We start from the raw sequence: 10,355 nt of genomic DNA, 5'->3' as shown, positions 1-10,355 counted from the left end.
CTAAACCCATAGATCTCGTCCTTCAAGAAAGAATGGCAATATACCGCCTCAGGAAGGGTGAAGAGGCAAAAATCGGAGATACGATCTTCTCATCTGGTACACAAACACAACCCTCCGGTAATAACGACACAATAACACAAATCACACAGAACATCAAAAACCACACTCTTGACATCTGGCAAGGGAGATGGGACTCTTCCTCCAAGGGAAGAATCACCCATCAATTCTTCCCAGATGTCAGAGCGAGGATGGCTGCGAAGCTGGAGCCGGATTTCCACAGCTCGCAGCTGCTGTCGGGGCACGGCAAGTTCAACGCCAAATTAATGGCGCTGAACATAGCCGAGTCTGACGCCTGCAGATGCGGGGAGACCGACACGGTAACGCACGTCACCTTCGAATGCTCACTCCATGACACACACCGTACAACACTACTCACCCACGTCACCAAACATCACCTCCCGTGGCCGTGTGACCTGAGGAGGCTTACCGAGCCGCCAATACTCAATACATTACTAAAGTTCGCCAAAGAAGCCATGAAAGCGCGCGAGTAGGCGGGCAGTCGGCCCGCATGGCCTGCATTGGTCGGTACACGGCAACGCAGGCATCCCACCGACAGGTGAGATGTGCCGAACCGTCCACAAAAACACTCATGCATTGCACCCAACGCATGAGCCTGCAAGGGACTGAGCATATGCCCGTGCATATGCTGACAACCCCGCCTCCACGTGGCCCCCGCTGTCAACACTGCTCCACTCACCTCCAAGTGAGGCTTGCACAGTGGAGCAGTGGCTAAGTGGGTTGTCTCCTGAAAAGGACAGTCCTCCTTCCTGATGATCCCCACCAAAGGTGATGGAAGGGTTTTTCACAGCAGGTTCCCCTCGTACTGGTTTCGCTACTTTAACACCGCCAGTATAAGCCGCACTCTGCGGCTTCGGTATGGCTGAGCCGGCTAACGCCCCATTAGCTCATAACGTAGACATTCTAATGTCCCTATCTACTGGCGGTGGCGGTCTGTGGCCACCCAGGGTTGAGAGGCGACCCCCGAACTAGTCCTCGCGAAGGTTGTTGCTACTACCGAGTCGATGGGTGCGTCGACGATGAAGGCATTTTAGACCGTCAGTGCGTTGTACATGTAGTACTTCGCATAATGGCGAGGCCCGAGATTAAGCATGCGGGCTGTGGCGTGTTCATGTACAGCATTGAATATGCTGTACTACTTCCTACCGGGGAGCTGTTGTCACTTGTGGCTTCAGCTCCCCGCGTCACGTTATGCGGTTTTTCTGGTCTGACTGGAATGCTGCATTTTCGTTGTCTGAACACGCCACAAAGCAACACGCCGTCGGATTGAATGTTGCTGCTGAGTCGATAGGTGCATCGGCGATAAAGGCACTTGAGACCGTCAGTGCGTTGTACATGTAGTACTTCGCATAATGGCGAGGCCCGAGATTAAGCATGCGGGCTGTGGCGTGTTCATGTACAGCATTGAATATGCTGTACTACTTCCTACCGGGGGACTGTTGTCACTTGTGGCTTCAGCTCCCCGCGTCACGTTATGCGGTTTTTCTGGTCTAACTGGAATGCCGCATTTTCGTTATCTGAACACGCCACAAAGCAACACGCCGACGGATTGAATGCTGCTGCCGAGTTGACGGATGCATCAGATGCATCGGCGATGAGGGTATTTGAGACCGCCAGTGCGTTGTACATGTAGTACTTCGCATAATGGCGAGGCCCCTGAACTAAGCATACGGGCTGTGGCGTGTTCTTGTGCAGCATTGTGTATGCTGCACTACTTCCTACCGGGGGGCTGTTGTCACTTGTGGCTTCAGCTCCCCGCGTCACGTTAGGCGGTTTTTCTGGTTTACTGGAATGCCGCCTTTTCGTTGTTTGAGCGCGCCACGTAGCAACATGCCGCTGGATCTAGAAATCGGGATGCAACCAATCACCTGGGCAACCCAGGCCGCAAGGGGCAAACGTGCCCTAGCCACACTTGAGCCTCCACGAAATAAGGTACCGCTGGATAGCTCGTGTTCTCAAAACGCAGCGAACTGAACGAAGTGTGGTGGAGAGGAAGAGGCAGCCTCTCCGACTGCTGTCTCCCGCGTGTTTGCCGTGCGTGGCGACCCTTGTCGTCGGAAAAGAGGACCCTGGGATCTGAGGGGGCCCTCTCCTGCGGGTGAGACGTTCCCAACACGTACCTTTGGCCTCTGCTTCGGCTAGATGGGAGGCTGGACGAGAAAAGCAGCCCTGGTCCAGTCAATCGGCTTGGAACGACCATACGCTTCGGCGAGTGGGTTCTGACGGGTGAGGACGCGGGCTGGGTTGAGTAATCGGCCCAGTCAGCAGACTATGTCCGGTGCGTAGCCCTAACCCAGCCTGATGGCGGGTTCCAAAATGTGTGGGTCGGTGGTGGCCGGGGAGCGTGCCGGATGAAAGAAAGATTCATAATATGGGATCTAGAATAAAAATTGAACGCTCGAAGTCGGCGGGTCCAGCTCCTACTCGGAGTGAAGCCGTCGCCACAAACGCGGAGACTGCAACAGCAGTTGTCAGTCCTCCCGCGTCTGCGAAAAAGACAAGGTCCGGGAAGGTGATCAACATCGCCAATCCTCGCGTGACCTTAGAGAGATGCGTGACACCCACGCGAGCGGTCTCGGTGAAAACTGAGGCCACGGTAGAAGGCGCGCCGGACACCGGTAACGTGGGGACATCGCCCAAGTCGGGGGACTCTCCTAGCCGCAAGGCTGGGAAGGAGAAACCCAAGAAAATCGAACGAGTCAAAGACACTCTCGTGAAGGTGCAACCGGCACCCGTGCGTGTTGAAGACCCCGAAGGTGGCGGTTGGAAAACCGTCACCAAAAAGTCGAAGCGTGCCAAGCCAGTCGCACCTACTGGCAAGGCCGCAGCAAACCAGGCCAGGAAATCGAAGGGGACGGTTTCCGGGCATAAGGTACGGCCTCTCGATCTCGTGAGAGACGAAGCCTTCAGGCGAGTATCAGAGATACGGACCTTTTGCTTTCGACCCGCGTCGAAAGTCAACAAGGAGTCCGGGTCGAAGATATTAGCAGAAGTCGAAGCACTCAACGAGTTGGTTCAGGAGCTGATTCAACGAAACAGCTTCGTCGAAGGGCAACTCGCCGCGGTCAGGGCGGACCTAAAAGCGCGTCCTACCGTAATGAGTGCGGTGCGACCTGGGCCGTCCAAGGGAACCCTCCCGAAGACGGTCTCCAATGCCGCGCAGTTGACCTACGCCCAAATGGCTAAGGTCAACCCGACAGCTACTCCGGAGGCGAGAAGACCACCGACACAATACGTGGTGCGTATCTTCCCGCCAAAGGACAAAGGACAGAACAGCGATGCTACTAAAAGAGCTGTTCTGTCGATCGTGAAACCTGCGAAGGAGGCGATCCGGGTCAGATCGGTTCGACGCATCCACTCCGGTGGCATCGTCGTCGAAACCGATCGCAAGGAGGACCTAAAAGCCTTCGTAGGAAATAGAAAGCTGGCGAGTGCGGGACTGTCCGTCTCCTTGCCTAGCAAACGGGACCCCGAGGTCCTGATTTATGATATCCCGAAAGGGATGGGCAAGGAGGAAATTGCCTCCAGTCTTTGGAGGCAAAACCTCTCTGAGGCGTCTCAAAAGGATGTGCCTTCGGGTGTTCGGGTCAGTCGCATGGCTGGCAAGACCCCGGAGACAGCCAACTGGGTAGTGGCCGTCAGTCCGCAGATTCGTCGGCGGCTGGCGCAGAGAGGGGACCGGGTGTACCTTGGGTGGAGTTCCTGCCGTGTGCGGGACTTCATACAGGTCACCCGTTGCTACAAGTGCCAGCGCTTCGGGCACACCGCGAAGCGCTGTAAATTCAAAGAGGATGTCTGCGGACATTGTGCCGAAAAAGGGCACGGATATGCGCTCTGCAGCAGGAAGAGCAAGCCTCCGGTTTGTTCCAACTGCAAAGACAGAGGGCGGCCACACGACCATAAGTCGCGAGACCCGGCCTGCGCCTCCTATCAGGAAGCGCTGGTTTTGGAGATGTCTCGTATAAGACAAGAATAATTTGAATTACTCGAATGGATAGTACAAACGACCGGCGACGCTCGAGAGTCATACGGGTCATGCAGCATAACATGCAGCGGGCCCGAAACGTGACCGACGAAGTCCGGACTGAGATGCATAGGCGAGGGGTAGATGTGTTGCTTGCACAAGAGCCATATAGCTGGCGGGGTACTGTGCCCGGGCTAGGCTTGAGAACGAGGCTGATCACGGCAGGCGATCCGGTGATGGCTGCAATAGCGGTCAGAAACCCGGATCTAACCGTGGTCAAAGTCTCCAACTTGTGCGACACGCATTTGTCCTGTGCCAGCATCTCGGGTTCGTTTGGGAGCTTCTTCCTGATCAGCCAGTACTTTCAATGGTCCGATGACGTTGAATCAGGTCTGGCGCGGTTAGAGAGAGCTCTTTCCGCACTAAGGCATAACCGAGTCATTATCTCTGCCGACGTTAACGCAAAATCAGCCCAGTGGGGCAGTGCGGAGACGGACGTGAGAGGTCGTAAACTCGAAGAGTTTATCGTGAGCCATTGCTTGGTTGTCTTGAACGAGGCTGGAAACGCTCCGACGTTTTCCAGCCCTAGTGGACAGTCTTACATCGACGTCACACTATCGACACCTGACATTGGCGACAAGGTGCGAGGTTGGAAGGTCCGCGAGGACCTGACGACCAGCGACCACCCGGTCATAGAGTTCACTTTGAGTTTTTGCGCCAAGGACGGTACTGCCGAAATTTGTAGTAGCGACAGCAGCACCAACCGGAACGGATTATTACCAAGGTTCCGACTCCGAAGCGCAAAATGGCCCGAGTTCGACAAGGCGCTGCAGGAAAGTAGGAGGAGTGTATCCCCCAATCCATTGAATAATAAGGGGGAAGTCGAACATCTAGCACAGGAGATCGAAAGAATGATCGTCCAAGCGTGCGACTCCTCGATGCCAACCAGCAGTGGCATTCAAAATCCGTCCCATGGTGGACGGCCGACCTGACGAGGCAGAAGAGGCGAGTCTATAAACTTAGACGAGCCTCGCAGAACGCAGCATGTTCAGAGGAGCAGAGGGCGGCCAAGAGGACCGAGTATCTCAAACAGAGAAAGGCCTACAAAGCCGCCATTAAAGCTGCTCGGTCGCACAGCTGGCGTGCATTCGTGACCGAGCAGGGAAACAAAGAACCCTGGGGCCTCATTTATAAGATCACGAGGCAGAAGATGACAGCCAACACGGTCATCTCGAATATTAATCTTAACACTGCCCAGGGTTATACTACAGACTGGGACTCCACCGCTTCCGCGCTGCTGGAGGGGTTAATTCCTGACGATAGCCCCGCGAATGACACTCCGGATCATGCGCGAGTCAGGAGGGAAGCTGCCATCGAGCCGGAGAGTGAGGACGCCAGTTCCTTCACCCTCTCGGAGCTCAGATCGGCGGACAACCGACTGAAGAGCGGCAAGTGTCCAGGCCTAGACCGAATTGAGCCGGAGGTTCTAAAACGCTCGTTTAATACGATCTCACGCGAGCTCCTCCGACTCTACAACGGATGCCTGGCACACGGAGTCTTTCCCGCGGAATGGAAAATCGGGTCCATCATTTCCATCCTTAAAGGACCCGAGAAACCTGAAACGGAGATAAAGTCCTACAGACCTATATGCTTGCTTTCGGTCGTAGGCAAAGTTTTAGAGAAGCTAATCGCTACGCGATTAGCTAGTTTGTTTTTGCACCCCGACTAAGCCTCCGATCGGCAATACGGATTCAGGCCGCATCGATCCACGACTGATGCCATGGGAAAGATGAGGGAGCTTGCGTCCGGTCGAGAGGAAAAGTACGTCGTGGGTCTGCTCTTCTACATAGCCGCAGCCTTTGATAACGTCTGATGGCCAAGCATACTCAACGCGTTGAGGAAGCGAGGCTGCCCAAAAAACCTATTTAGATTTGTGGTCGACTACTTCGACGGCCGCGTGGTGACTATGGTGTCTGATCGCGGTGCAGTGCGGAAGAAAGTCACTAAGGGCTGCCCACAGGGATCAATTCTTGGTCCGAGCTGTTGGTACTTAGTCTTCGACGAGGTTCTACAGCTCCTATCGAACGCCGGGCTCGCTTGCGAGCCCATCGCCTATGCAGACGACCTTCTTGTCTTGATTTTTGCGAACAGCAGGAAGGGTCTAGAAAGCAATGGCCAATTGGTTGCGGACACCATTTCTCGCTGGTGCGACCAGCAGAAATTGTCGCTGTCTGCGACCAAGACTGAGATGATATTCTTGAAAGGCTCTCTCGACAGAGAGAGGCCACCTGTGATAAAAGTAGGAGGTCGGAATATTGCCGTCAAGGACTATGTGCGTTACCTTGGCGTGCATTTTGACTCTAGACTGGGTATCCATTCCCACGTCGAGTATTTGAATGCTAAGTCCTTGCGAACGTTTAATGCGCGAGCAAGGATTGCTAAGTCGAACTGGGGATTGGGATATCGGACGATGCGTAATTTGTACCGCGGCTTGTTTGTCCCAATCGTCACGTATGCTGCCGCGGACTGGGCAGACCGCCTTACCTCTGGGACGAGTAAATGGCTCCCCAGAGCGCAGAGGCGTGTTCTGCTTGGCTGCGTCAAAGCCTACAGGACAGTCTCCACTGATGCGATCCCTGTGATCGCCGGGGAGATACCTGTGGACTTGGCGATAGCGGAGTTCAGCTGCGTGTACAAAGCCAGGAAGAAACTCGGGTTCCAACATGGAACCTATCAAGTGAGTCAGGCCGAATTGGCTGACGAAGTCGTCACCGAAGCCCAAGTTCGCAGAAGGCTGAGGGAGGCGACTTTAGAGATGTGGCAGCAGAGATGGTCGTCCTCGACGAAGGGTAGGGAAACCTTCCAATACTTCGGCGAGGTATCAGACCGACTCTCAGCGAGCTGGATCAGAGTCGACCATGATGTAGCGCAGTTCTTGAGCGGACACGGAGACTTCCGTGCGAAGCTCAAGACGTTCGCCCTGGTCGACGATGAGTTGTGCGAATGTGGGGAGGAGGAAACTCCAAACCACGTCCTCTACGATTGTCAGCGTTACGTAGAGGACAGGGAACACCTACGCCAGGCGGCGATTCGAGAAGGATTTCAGTGGCCGATCGACAAAGCCAGCCTGGTGTCAGAGCAGCTATTTAAGGAGTTCCAAAAATTCGCACGATCCGTAAGAACGACAAAGAGACGAACATAGGACGAAACTGCATACGGAGCGTGGACTCGTCCAGCTCCGTCGATGTACGGCATGCTGGGCGAACCCCTCGGGGTTCGTCCCCTCGGGTCAGGCTGAAGCCCCTCTTGCGGAGATAAAAGACTTTAACACTACTCCGTAAGAGTGCCTGGATTGGGTTGGACTCGAGGTGGCAGTGGGAGTAGCACGCTGTCTTCCCCTGATACGATAGTGAACGAGGGTAGAGCCCGAACATCAGGCATAAGTCGCAAGAGCGGCCGGTATGGTCCACCAAGGACTTAGGTACGGCCCGTCTCTCAGAGACCACAGTTATGACGACGAACACTAACTGTCGTGTGGCACTTTGGGGGTGGCAACACGGCAAGAAAGCCGTTGTAGCGGTTGGCGTGTGGTGCCGAGCACCCGCCACCGCGGTCGCCTAACAGATCGACCATTCACTACTTTCATATTATTATCGCCGGCATTATTGCCGGCGAAATACTTAAAGCAAACATACAACTCCTTGCAGCCGACAGAGAGTTAAGACCGGGTCTTCTGACTCCCCGGTCCAATGAACTTAAACAGCGAGGGCGCGATGGATCTAAGTCCCGGTTCCTTCGCAGCTGTTCACCGCTGATTTTCCATCGACCCACCCCGCCTCACCCCCGCCCGCCATCGTCCATCAGCATGATGGACACTGAGGCGTCCGACTCCGAGGGATACCGGAAGGTCATCAGCCGCAACCGCAAGACCAAACGCCGGATACAATCAGACAATGACTCTGATACCCCCCTCGCGGCAGTCCTCCCCCGGAAACCCAATAAGTCCGCGAAAAGATCCATGGCTCCGTCCCCACCCCCGGTCGCCCCCGCCCCAAGCCCCGCCCCGTGCTGCGACAACCCAGCCACAGCCGCCCCCGTACCCGACCCCACCGCGAACGACCTTCGGCTTAAGTCCGCGAAGGTCACCATGGCCTTGATGCGGTTCCTTATGGACCAAGACAACGGCTTGTACCCAGACGCGTCCCAATTCATAGCCTCCAAGGTAGCCAAATTGCAGAGCATACTCAGCGAGTGCAGCAACCTGGAAGGCCAGATAAAAGCTATCAGATCCGAAAATAGACAGCAGAGGAAAACCCTCGAGTCCGTCACAGAGAACTGTCAGGCCCCGAAAGAACCCTCTCGGCCCACTACTTACGCCGAGAGAGTCGGGGTCCGCTCAAAGACGGCCGCTCTTTCGAACCTGAGGCAGAACCCCCCCAGTGCCATCACCATCCTCCCACAGGACCCCAAGTCCTTCGAGTCCAGCGACATGACCAAAGAGACGGTCCTCAAGCTGGTCTCCCCCGCGGATTGCAAGCTCCAAATTAAGAGCATAAGGAAAATCCAAGGGAACGGCATCCTGGTCGAGTCCCCCAAAGCCTCTGACCTCAACACCCTCCGCGACAACGCCCAGCCTAAAGCTGCAGGCCTTATAGTCGGCCCCCCCCCCTCAAACGGAACCCCAGGATCATACTCTATGACGTCCCAAAGCTGGAAAGCGACGAGGCCACCCTTCGAGCCATAGTCAGCCAGAATTTGGACGCCCCAGAAAAAGCCCTCTCCCAGCAGATTTAGCTCGCGTTCAAGTCCGGAGACAAGAACAAGGATAAGAGCAACTGGATACTCGAGGTATCCAGGCAGGCCCGCGACGTCCTCATAAAGAAAGAGCGCGTATATGTCGGATGGAGTTGTTGCCGGGTCAACGACTACATCGCGGCCACCCGGTGTTATAAGTGCCATAGCTTCGGCCATACCACCAAATTCTGCCGCGCCGAAAAAGACATCTGTGGCCACTGCGCTGAGCAGGGCCTCATTCAAGACCTGCCCCAATAAGCCTAAACCAGCCCGCTGTCACAATTGCCACAAAACCGGCAAACCCTCTGCCCACCCTGTCACCGATAGACAATGCCCTGCCTACGTTACGGCCATAAATCAGGTTCTTTCACGTACGGATTATGGTCTGTAAACCTTACCCCTCGCAACCCAAGCCCTTTATTAGGATAGGCCAAGTCAACGCACAGAACTCCAGATCGGCTCTCGAGGAGTTAAAAGTCTGCGCCTTCAAGGTAGGAATCGATATTCTCGCGATCCAGGAGCCCTACTCCTTCAATAACGCCCTCAGTAGCTTCGGACCGAACTCCCGGATAATCACCGACCGCAAAAGGTTCTCCAGCCTCTCGGTTCCCGACCTTCCCAAGGCGGCGCTTGTAGTCAGAAACCCCTTCCTAACCGTTCTCGAAATAGAAGCGCTGAGCAACACACATTGCATATGCGCAGAAATCACATTTCACGATCTGAAACTCATCGTCGTCAACATGTACTTCCAGTACAGTGACGACATCCAGCCATTCCTTCACCACCTCGAAACCATCTTACACACCATCCAAAACCGCAACGTCCTGATCCTCGCTGACTGCAACGCCAAATCGCCACTCTGGCATAACCCTTCCTCTGACGAGAGAGGCGAAATCATGGAGAACTTCATTGCCCAATCCCGACTCGCGATAGTAAACGAACCCACCAACACTCCCACCTTCGATAACGCCCACAGTCGATCCAATATCGACCTCACGCTCGCCACACACAGCCTCTTCAGCCACGTCTCTTCGTGGACTGTCCACCCAGACAGGTCAACAAGTGATCACAACCTGATCACTTTTCAGATCTGCTCCCCCACGCCCACTGCCACCGCCCCGTCCCAATCCCGCTACAACATCAAGAGAGCCAACTGGGAGGAATTCGATAGAATTATCCCAGCTCTCTCAGCGGAATACCCCCCCCCCTCCCAGACGACCCCTACGCAGTTGACCCCGATATCCTTGGCGCGGACGTCCAGCAAATAATCTCTACAGCCTCCAATTCCGCGATCCCTAAGAAGACCAGATTTCCGAGATCAGTCCCGTGGTGGACCCCCCAGCTCACAACCCTCAGATCCGAGGTCCGCCACACGAAAAGAACCTACCAAACAGAACCAAACTCCGCTCGTAAAGAAATCCTGAAGGCCCAGTACAGGCAACTCAGGAACAGGTACACCGCCACCATCCGCAAATCCAAACTCCAAAGCTGGAGAGATTTCGTAACGAAACAGGGCAAC

The sequence above is a fragment of the Megalopta genalis genome, unplaced genomic scaffold (genome assembly GCF_051020955.1).
Source record: "Megalopta genalis isolate 19385.01 unplaced genomic scaffold, iyMegGena1_principal scaffold0071, whole genome shotgun sequence".
Taxonomy (NCBI): Eukaryota; Metazoa; Arthropoda; class Insecta; order Hymenoptera; family Halictidae; genus Megalopta; species Megalopta genalis.
The sequence above is the reverse complement of the archived record's forward strand: the minus strand, read 5'-3'. Positions refer to the sequence as shown.